Here is a 10787-nt window from a genome sequence, read left to right on the forward strand (position 1 = left end):
ATGCGTGTAACGCGAGGGTCTCGAGAAAGGCATCCTAACATGAAGTCAGCCATGTGTGCCAGGGTACCTGTATGCAACACATGGCTGTCCTCACTAGGAAGATCACTTTCAGGATCCTCCTCCTCCTCCTCAGGCCATACACGCTGAAAGGATGACAGGCAAGCAGCATGGGTACCCTCAGCAGTGGGCCAAGCTGTCTCTTCCCCCTCCTCCTCATGCTCCTCCCCCTCCTCCTCAACGCGCTGAGATATAGACATGAGGGTGCTCTGACTATCCAGCGACATACTGTCTTCCCCCGCCTCGGTTTCCGAGTGCAAAGCGTCTGCCTTTATGCTTTGCAGGGAACTTCTCAAGAGGCATAGCAGAGGAATGGTGACGCTAATGATTGCAGCATCCCCGCTCACCATCTGGTTAGACTCCTCAAAGTTTCCAAGGACCTGGCAGATGTCTGCCAACCAGGCCCACTCTTCTGTAAAGAATTGAGGAGGCTGACTCCCACTACGCCGCCCATGTTGGAGTTGGTATTCCACTATAGCTCTACGCTGCTCATAGAGTCTGGCCAACATGTGGAGCGTAGAGTTCCACCGTGTGGGCACGTCGCACAGCAGTCGGTGCACTGGCAGATTAAACCGATGTTGCAGGGTCCGCAGGGTGGCAGCGTCCGTCTTGGACTTGCGGAAATGTGCGCTGACCCGGCGCACCTTTCCGAGCAGGTATGACAAGCGTGGGTAGCTTTTCAGAAAGCGCTGAACCACCAAATTAAAGACATGGGCCAGGCATGGCACGTGCGTGAGGCTGCCGAGCTGCAGAGCCGCCACCAGGTTACGGCCGTTGTCACACACGACCATGCCCGGTTGGAGGCTCAGCGGCGCAAGCCAGCGGTCGGTCTGCTCTGTCAGACCCTGCAGCAGTTCGTGGGCCGTGTGCCTCTTATCTTCTAAGCTGAGTAGTTTCAGCACGGCCTGCTGACGCTTGCCCACCACTGTGCTGCCACGCCGAGCGACACCGACTGCTGGCGACGTGCTGCTGCTGACACATCTTGATTGCGAGACAGATGTTGCGTTGGAGGAGGAGGGTGGTTTCGTGGAGGAAGCATACACCGCCGCAGATACCAGCACCGAGCTGGGGCCCGCAATTCTGGGGGTGGGTAGGACGTGAGCGGTCCCAGGCTCTGACTCTGTCCCAGCCTCCACTAAATTCACCCAATGTGCCGTCAGGGAGATATAGTGGCCCTGCCCGCCTGTGCTTGTCCACGTGTCTGTTGTTAAGTGGACCTTGGCAGTAACCGCGTTGGTGAGGGCGCGTACAATGTTGCGGGAGACGTGGTCGTGCAGGGCTGGGACGGCACATCGGGAAAAGTAGTGGCGACTGGGAACCGAGTAGCGCGGGGCCGCCGCCGCCATCATGCTTTTGAAAGCCTCCGTTTCCACAAGCCTATACGGCAGCATCTCCAGGCTCATCAATTTGGCTATGTGCACGTTTAACGCTTGAGCGTGCGGGTGCGTGGCGGCGTACTTGCGCTTGCGCTCAAACAGTTGCGCTAGCGACGTCTGGACGCTGCGCTGAGAGACATTGCTGGATGGGGCCGAGGACAGCGGAGGTGAGGGTGTGGGTGCAGGCCGGTAGGCACTCGTGCCTGTGTCCTCAGAGTGGGGTTGGATCTCAGTGGCAGGTTGGGGCACAGGGGGAGAGGCAGTGGTGCAAACCGGAGGCGGTGAACGGCCTTCGTCCCACCTTGTGGGGTGCTTGCCCATCATATGCCTGCGCATGCTGGTGGTGGTGACTCCCCAGCTGATCTTGGCGCGACAAAGGTTGCACACCACTGTTCGTCGGTCGTCAGGCGTCTCTGTGAAAAACTGCCACACCTTAGAGCACCTTGGCCTCTGCAGGGTGGCATGGCGCGAGGGGGCGCTTTGGGAAACAGTTGGTGGATTATTCGGTCTGGCCCTGCCTCTACCCCTGGCCACCGCACTGGCTCGGCCTGTGCCCACACCCTGACTTGGGCCTCCGCGTCCTCGCCCGCGTCCACGTCCTCTAGGCCTACCCCTACCCCTCAGCATGCTGTATTACCAGTAGTGCAGAAACAGAACGCTGTAATTAAATGTGCCGCTTATTGGCCTGTGGTTGGAGGCTGACTTCGCTTACGGAACGCACAGCAGAGCCAGGAAAGAATTTTGCGCAAGCCTGCTGTAACACTTAGCTGGCTGCGTATGAATTAGGACAACTACCCCCAGCAGAGACCCAGTACACTGAGGACGGTCACAGGCAGCCCAAATAGATTTTTTTTCCCAAATGTTTTTGGAAAGGCCCACTGCCTATATACACTAAATATGCCTTCTGTCCCTGCCTCACCCCTACTGGCCCTGGACAATGTAAAATTACTGCAGGACGCAATGCTCTGCACGGCCGATATACAAAAAAAAGTGCAACACTGCAAAAAGCAGCCTCCACACTACTGCACACGGTTAGATGTGGCCCTAAGAAGGACCGTTGGGGTTCTTGAAGCCTAAAATAACTCCTAACACTCTCCCTATAGCAACTCCAGCAAGACAGCACTTTCCCTGAACTATGTCAGAACGCATCTGTGGCGAGCCGCGGGAGGGGCCGATTTATATACTCGGGTGACACCTGATCTCGCCAGCCACTCACTGCAGGGGGGTGGTATAGGGCTTGAACGTCGCAGGGGGAAGTTGTAATGCCTTCCCTGTCTTTCTATTGGCCAGAAAAGCGCGCTAACGTCTCAGAGATGAAAGTGAAAGTAACTCGAACATCGCGTGGTACTCATCTCGAGTAACGAGCATCTCAAACACGCTAATACTCGAACGAGTATCAAGCTCGGACGAGTACGTTCGCTCATCTCTACGTGCACCCCAAAATGGATTTCCCCGTTTGTCCCGTGTTCAGTAACAGACCCATTGTAGCTCCAGTCTGCTTACTGGACACAAGGCTAGGCCTATAATGGAGGGAACTCTCTTTGGCTTTCAGGGCACAACTGAATAAAGTTCAGGTCCCATTGCTCACTTGTAGAGCCATCAAACTGCCAAAATGACCCCACAGTTTTTTTGCAAACATTAATATAAAGCATGTGAAAAGTAAAAAAAATAATAACTTTTTGTGACAAATATGTCACTTTCATGACAGTTTTCTTTGTTTCAAGCAGGAAAAACTCCAAATTTTATAGCACTAGTTCTTGTGTTCAGCAATACCCCCAGATTGTAGCCCCAATCTGCTTAATGGACACATGGAGGCTTTCAGGGCACAACTGAATAAATTCCAGGCCCTATTGCACATTTGTGCAGAAAAAAAAATTGACTCCCTAAAAAGAATCCCCCTTACCCCACCCACCTTTTCTATATTCCCTAAATCTTAGATAAAATTAATAACGTAAAACTGTGTGGTATGTCTTAAAACGGGTAATTACAGAGGCCTGTTTGAGACGGGCACATGGGGCAATAAAAACAGGTATCCCTCCTCCTCACATGCTTGCTGCAAACCCAGCACTCTTTTGGGGGATATTTCTTTGGGGGTGCCGTTCTGTGAGCCTTCACACCTCCTCAGACTCATAAATTTGCTGAGGTGTGGCGGTCTTAAACAGAAGGCGCTGGACAAGCTGCTCCTGGATTTACAGGAAAGTGAGCGTTCCCGGGGACGTTTTGTAAATTACTTAGGTACTATAGGTAGCGATCTGAATAAGGTAGAATAAGTTCCTTTTGACAAAGGTACCTTTTTATACCATTGGATAACTGCGGTCATGTGCCCAGGGACCGCTCACCAGGGCCTCTGATCACTGCCCCAGGCTCTCAACTGCCTTTGGGAGCAGAGAGCAAGGAGATTTTAAATTTTCTGACTGGCTTCCGCACATGAGTACGCCAATTTGTCGGTGGGTGCATGCACTAAAGCTAGGGAGGGTTCGTGCAGGAAGATCACATCGGGGGACATCGCCGGAGGCCTTAGGTGAGTATTTTCATATTACCTCACTGATCAAATCCATGAAGGGGAGATGAAACTAACTTTTAAATTTTTTTTTTTTTTTTACTATCACGTGATCTTCGTTAACCGTTAAATATGAAAAGGCATCGCACACGGTGGCCCCTGGTGACAGCTCCAAGCTCCATTTCCCAACAGCAGGGAGTTCAATTCTATTAAGAGGGGTCCCGCAGCACACCTAGGATATGCACCTAAGTGCAGAGGTGTAATGAATAGTTATGCCAAGCCACTTGTGGGATCACGGACCTCAAATCCCAAAACTGTGCAGTAGTATCCAAATGAAGCAGCAGCATCAAAGGTGTAGCAAATGTAAAGAAAAGTTTATTGCTCCATACAAAAATGGCGACGTTTCGACTTAAGCAAGTCTTTTTCAAGCCTAAAAGCAGGGAGTTGTCACAATCTCCGACCCCGCAGCTTTATCATGTCAACATGTTTTCACGTCCCGTAGAATAAAGCCCAGACACACAGTACATGAAAACACGTAGGGGTGGTCTCCAATAGTCCATTTAGATGGGACGAATGTCGGGCAAACGATGCCCGACACTCCTTCCTGTGTGTCCTCGCTCCCGTGCTGTTACAGGGGAGCTAGTAGTGCTAGCTTGCTCACAGAGCGTACAGCAGGGGGATGAGAAGGCTGCAGAAGATTTCTCTTCTCGCGTTCCCCCACCCCTCTCCGTTGACTTAACATAGCGGCGTTTAATACTGAATGGCCGCTATTTAGATTGAACAATGAGCTATCACCTCATCGTCCATCGTTTCTGCTGCATAAACGATGGATGGTGAGCTGATCGCTCATCGTTCAGTGTAGTGACCATTCAGTATTGAGCGGCCGCTATGTTAAGTCAATGGAGAGGGGCGGGGGAGAGTGTCAAAGGCGGTTCTGCATACATATGTTACAGTATGCAAGACAGCTCTCCGATGTCAGAGGCTGTTCTGCATATGTATGCTACAGTATATAGGACAGCGCTACGCAACATACATATGCAGAACAGCCACTTCTTCAATGGAATATTTGCAGAAGTTGAGACTTCTATATATACAAGGCGAGTTTTCTCACTTGTATGTTCTGTTACTTGATCCCCATGTAGCCTCCAGTAGTGTCCTGTTTACTGTTACCTTACCTCACAGTTGCAGTGAACCATAATGTCACTGTACCTCTCCAAATGGCAATCAAAATGTCTTGCACATAGCTCTATCAAGGCGTTCGTAATGGCGAATGGAGAACCATGTGGCTCTGCAGCATATGAGACATTTTTGCTGGCTACTTCAAATGGATATTTTGACGTGTCTGTTGACTACTACGGATATCTGTCTAGTTTACGCTCCCCTAATGGACTATTACGTATACCCCGAAGTCCATGTGCATCAGTGACTGAAAAGAATCACGCAGCTGGTGCACACAGACTAGAGTGTCGAGTATAAAACAGCTCTCCCCAGTCCCTCACCTTTGAGCTTCATTACGTAGTTTATGTAATTCAAAGGTTATGACAAGCTCCATTTATTGAATCAAACCAAAAACAAGTAAAAGGAACATTTAAAAGAAAAAAAAAGTATAAGGCCACTTGCACACAGCAGGTCCGGATTCTGCTTACGGAATCCTGCCCTGACCGGGGGAAGTGACCTTGCTTATCTGACTTCTTCGCTGGCATCCGTGCAAATGTGTCTTCTTCCGGCTTCTCTCCTACTGCAGATGGTTTGCGCGGCTCGCCGTTGGACATGCGCAGTACACATTAATTTTTTTAAACTCCTGCTTTTCCAGCGGAATCTGTGGCTCGTCCGCAATGTTAAATGCGGAGGAGCCGCGGATCGAACAGCCTCCATTGACTACAATGGAAGCCGTCTGTGCGGGAACCGCGCGAAAATGGAGCATGCTGTGATTTTTCGTCCGCGAGCAGAAACCGCAATTGGTTTCCACTCGTGCATGAAGAATCATCACCAGCTCTTGATTCCGCAGCAATAATCTGTCCGTGTGCATGAGGCCTAAATGTTAGTTATGTTAACTACAACATATGGTAGCTGTATCCAGTGTGCCAGTCTGTACGCGTCAAAGTTGTAAAAGGAGGTGACTGGACATTAGGAGGGACAATCATTTTGGGCTGGAAGTTACCTTGTTGAATTTTTGTCTTATAAACGGTTTGCAGGGTTTGAGTTTTTACTTTGACAAATTTTAGATTGATGTTCTGTGCAGGGAAATGTTTCAGTGCAACTTCTATCAAGTAGCGAACAGAAATGTTTTGTAGGCAAAAGCGCCAATTGGCTCTCCATTACTCATGGAATCATTCACGATTACGAACACCTGAATTAAACCACATCTCGCTAGTGTGTGAGACAATTTTATATTGCAACTTCAAGGGATACTTTGCTTTCTTTACCATTAAAACCAGGAGTACCAATGACTATAACAACGAAACAGACATTTTGAAGTATCCCTCGAGGTAACTACCAAAAACGCATCATGGCGTTGGTGCCACGCGGCCATCACGCACACCTGGATAAAGCCACTGGCACTGGTGCTTGCAACCTCCAAGGATACTTCGCTTTCTTTGCAAGAAATAAAACTGGGAGTACCAAGGACTATAACGACCAAATGGCGTACTTTCTGTAGCAGCGAAGAGACACGTTGAAGTATCGCTCAAATTAGCTAGCAAAAACGTCTCACAGGCTCCACGTGGCTCTCCATTCACCATTACAAACGCCTGGATAAAGCCACGTGGCGCTGCAGCCAGGAAGACATTTTTTACTTTGAGGCATACTTACTTCAACATGTTTATTTGCCGTAATGAAGTGGTAACAATACTGGAGGCTATGAAAGGATCAAGTAAGACAATGTGCAAGTGAGAAAACTCACCTTCATAGTTTGAACCATTCACTCTTACAAATATGCCCTCTAAGAAGCTGGCAATACCTCCAGGTGATCAAATTAAGTAATCGTCATTGTGTTGTGCAGAGCGCGAAGTATCCTTCAAAGTAGCAAAAAGAAATGTCACACAGGCAGCAGCGTCACATGGCACTCTCCTGGCGATCAGAAGAGCCAATGATTTCTTGAGGTGTTTATGTTGTTCCTGTGGCGCTCATCATGACGTACTTCCACGACCATCCAATGCCTTGACAATAGTAGAGCACTTTGTGGGCGTGTTAATACCTGCTTTTGTTCTTCCAACAGCGAATTACACACTTTGTTTGCACATTTCCACTCCCATATGAGCAATTAATCGTGCAGACTAAGCCCTACACACGACAGAGAAATGAACTAGCGAAATGCTGAGAAATTTAAACGATGATCTACACGTGTAAACAGTTATCATCGAGTCGCTGACTCAAGCGATTTTTTTGTCCCATGTAAAAGCGCCCTAAGATTATTGCCAATAGATTAAATGTCTGGCTTCCCCAATTAGTTAATAAGGCCTCGTTCACAGAGGCGACAAAGTCATGCAATTTTGTCGTGTAGCTGCAATGCTACAAATCGCATGTGTGAGAAGCCCATGGTTTCCTTTCGGTTAATTCACATGTATGATGTTTTGTAGCAAGTGACATCTCGACACAAAAACCTGGCGGGTCCGGCGATATGCACATGACTCGTGAGGTTTTGTAGCCCATGTTTCCCTAAGGAGCCTTCCCCTGTTGCATTGCATGAAAATGCGACTTTCGTGCAGTGCGATGAAGCTTTGCAAGTAAGAAATCCCACTGTCAAAGCCCGAAACTAAGCCGTAGCTGCAGGAAAAAAAAAAGTATACACCACCTTAGAAGCGCTGTCATCTCCAGCGTGTCTTCTCCCCGACACTAATCTCCTTCATCTCTTCTGGCCGTGAAGAGACGAAGAAGACCAGTGCCGGGGACAGGAGGAAGCTGCAGCGGAGCCAGACAGTGCTTCCAAGCTCATGTATACCTATTTAAAAAAAAAATTTCTGCAGCTAGGGCTCATATTTCAAGTTCCCCCTCCCCACCCCTCCAAAAATCCTTGCATGTGGTGCTCCAAAGTTGTGTGACTTTGTAGAACCACATGCGACTTTGTATTGCTAGAAAATCGCGGTATCACTGCAAGAAACCACAGCGATATCGCACGGACCAACAATGCAATATTGCTGCGATTCATTGAATAACAGCTGAGCGCTGCCTGTGATTGGTCACAACGCTCAGCCAATCACAGGCAGCACTCAATGATGTAATAATTGCATGAAGTGACGGGAGGGTTATCAGTGAAGATTTAAGGGACAGGAAAACATCAGCAAAAATTTTTTTTTAATTCCTGAGCGCTCAGCCAATCAGACGCAGCCTCTTCAGGAGGTGGGGATTTTAAATCCACGCCTGCTGAAAGAGCTTTAGTATAGTGCCGGCGAGCCAAGCGGAGATATATATATATATATATTTTTATTTTTATTTTTTTTTACACAAGCTAGGGATGATTTTCAAGGAAGGAATTATATTTAAAGCCCTTCCCCGAAAAATCACTGCAGTGGTTGCCTGCAGCCCATTGCTTTCAATGGGGTCGCCAGCAGCAGTGGCGGCCCCATTGAAAGCAACGGGCACGCAGCTTCGATCATGCGCTTTTTTTGCCCATCCGTGCAGCGCTGTTTTGCACGCACATACGTGTGTGCAAAACAACGCTCGTGTGAACGAGGCCTTAATATTGAGCCTCTAATAGCACTAATCTAGCTTAATCATGATGTCTGTAAAGTCTGTGCAAGAGATAAGGAATTTAAAAATGTCACTTTTTGCTGATGTCTTCCTTTTCCTTACACCACTGATTACCCTCCTGTCACTTCATGCAATTATTACATCATATGATAGGTTATTTGGGAGTTCCTCTGTGTTTTATTAATGTTGATTTTATATCCTATCACCTTCTCTATTACAGTGTTTAATGCTTAATTTTAAAGATACCAGGAAAACAGATGCCCAGTTAAAAGGGTTTTACACCGGAGCTAGAAATCGGATAACCCGCATTAAGATCATCTCATTGTACTCCCAACTAGATCACCGTAATTTTCTCCCTCTATTTAAGGAGACCCAAACTTTACTATCAAAATGGTCCTGTTTTCCACCCTCTTATAGGTAAAATGGTGTCAAAACTGTAAAACATTGACTAGCATTGGTACATCTCAATGCTCTCCTCTGGCACAATATTCCCTTACCACCTCCATGCTGGGACCCATGCTCTTTTCTAAATGTATCTGGTCCACCGTAATACTTGATATCAGTCTAATCTATATCATCATTTTTATACACCCGTATTCCACTAGTCAGTCTTCAGTTAGGCTAGTTCCATATGGGTAGTCACGATATCACCATGAGAAAATTGCGGCAAAGCCGCTGCTATTTTCCTGCGTTTTTTGAGCGTCAGCGCTGCTTTTTCTCACAAAAACATCACTACCACTTGCGATGTTTTGCGCACAATTGTTTTGCGCGAAAGTCAATAGGACTTTCTAATGTTAAAAAACGCATTGAACAAAAATTGAAAGTTCATGCTTTGTGATGCAATAAAAAGGAGGCTCCATAGATAAACCCAAAACGCAGAAAGGACATGCTGCGATTTTTTTTTTTATCTTGCAACATCACAAATGTGAAGAAAGCAACGGAAAAACATTAGTTTCATAATTCTGTGTTTTTTCCCACTCTCGCATCACACGATTTTATCGCCTGTGTAAAACCACCCTTAGGCATGCAGAATGTTGTATATAAAGTCAATATAGTCAGACTGGGGGACATTGATCTAGATATTTTTACTATTGTATTCATTTGCAGAATCACAATCCAAATACTATTTACCATCCACTACCCTTTATAGGTGTATTCAAGCTAAATACAGTATTTTACTCCTCAGACATCACCCTTTGAAAGATTAAGCGCTATGAGCGATCTGTTAAAGAACTTATTTATGACATGCTCATCATTTTGCCCCAAGATCCTTTTCCCAAACATGGCTACATGATTAAATAAAGTTTACCGGGTAGGGAAATCACTTGTCACATGACACCGCATTTGGGCTAATTCCACGAGTTCTTGTATTTGCAGATTGTGTACAAGGAGAATCAATATAAACTCATGATGTGGTATCACACCCATGAGCTATTGCATAAGCTAAACTCGACTATGCCCAACTCAGGTTGGCATTGTAATGCTCCTGGTGGGTCCTCATACCACATCTATTTGGAATGTTCTCTTATTGCCTTTGGATAAATAAACTAAGACTCGGGACCCATGGGGCATTCATTGGTCTTTAATGAAATCTAATATTATGACTTGATTACTAATTACTAGTGATGAGCAAGCATACTCGCTAAGGGCAATTGCTCAAGCGAGCATTGCCCTTAGCGAGTACCTGCCCGCTCGAGACAAAAGGTTCGGCTGCCCGCGGCGGGCAGGGAGCTGCAGGGGAGAGCGGGGAGGAACGGAGGGGAGATCTCTCTCTCTCCCCCCCCCGCTCCACCCTGCTGACAGCCGCTACTCACCGCTCCCCTGCGCCGGCACCCGAACCTTATGTCTCGAGCGGGAAGGTACTCGCTAAGGGCAATGCTCGCTCGAGCAATTGCCCTTAGCGAGTATACTCGCTCATCTCTACTAATTACTATCCACTAGATACCTCTCTCGGTGGTACACTTCTACCATCTGCCCTTCTTTCCTTTTATGCTTTGAGAGTAGTTTTTCCTAGCAATGCTATCCCCAGTTCTCACCCTGCAGCACTATTTGCCTCGGCCCTGTGACCCTTCTGTCAGGATTGAACTTGCCATCCTTCATATAACGGATAGCCTTTGTTGTTTTTTTTTTGTAGATTTGCTGTTGAAATAATGATACAGCTAATA

The sequence above is a fragment of the Eleutherodactylus coqui genome, chromosome 1, assembly GCF_035609145.1.
Source record: "Eleutherodactylus coqui strain aEleCoq1 chromosome 1, aEleCoq1.hap1, whole genome shotgun sequence".
Classification (NCBI taxonomy): domain Eukaryota; kingdom Metazoa; phylum Chordata; class Amphibia; order Anura; family Eleutherodactylidae; genus Eleutherodactylus; species Eleutherodactylus coqui.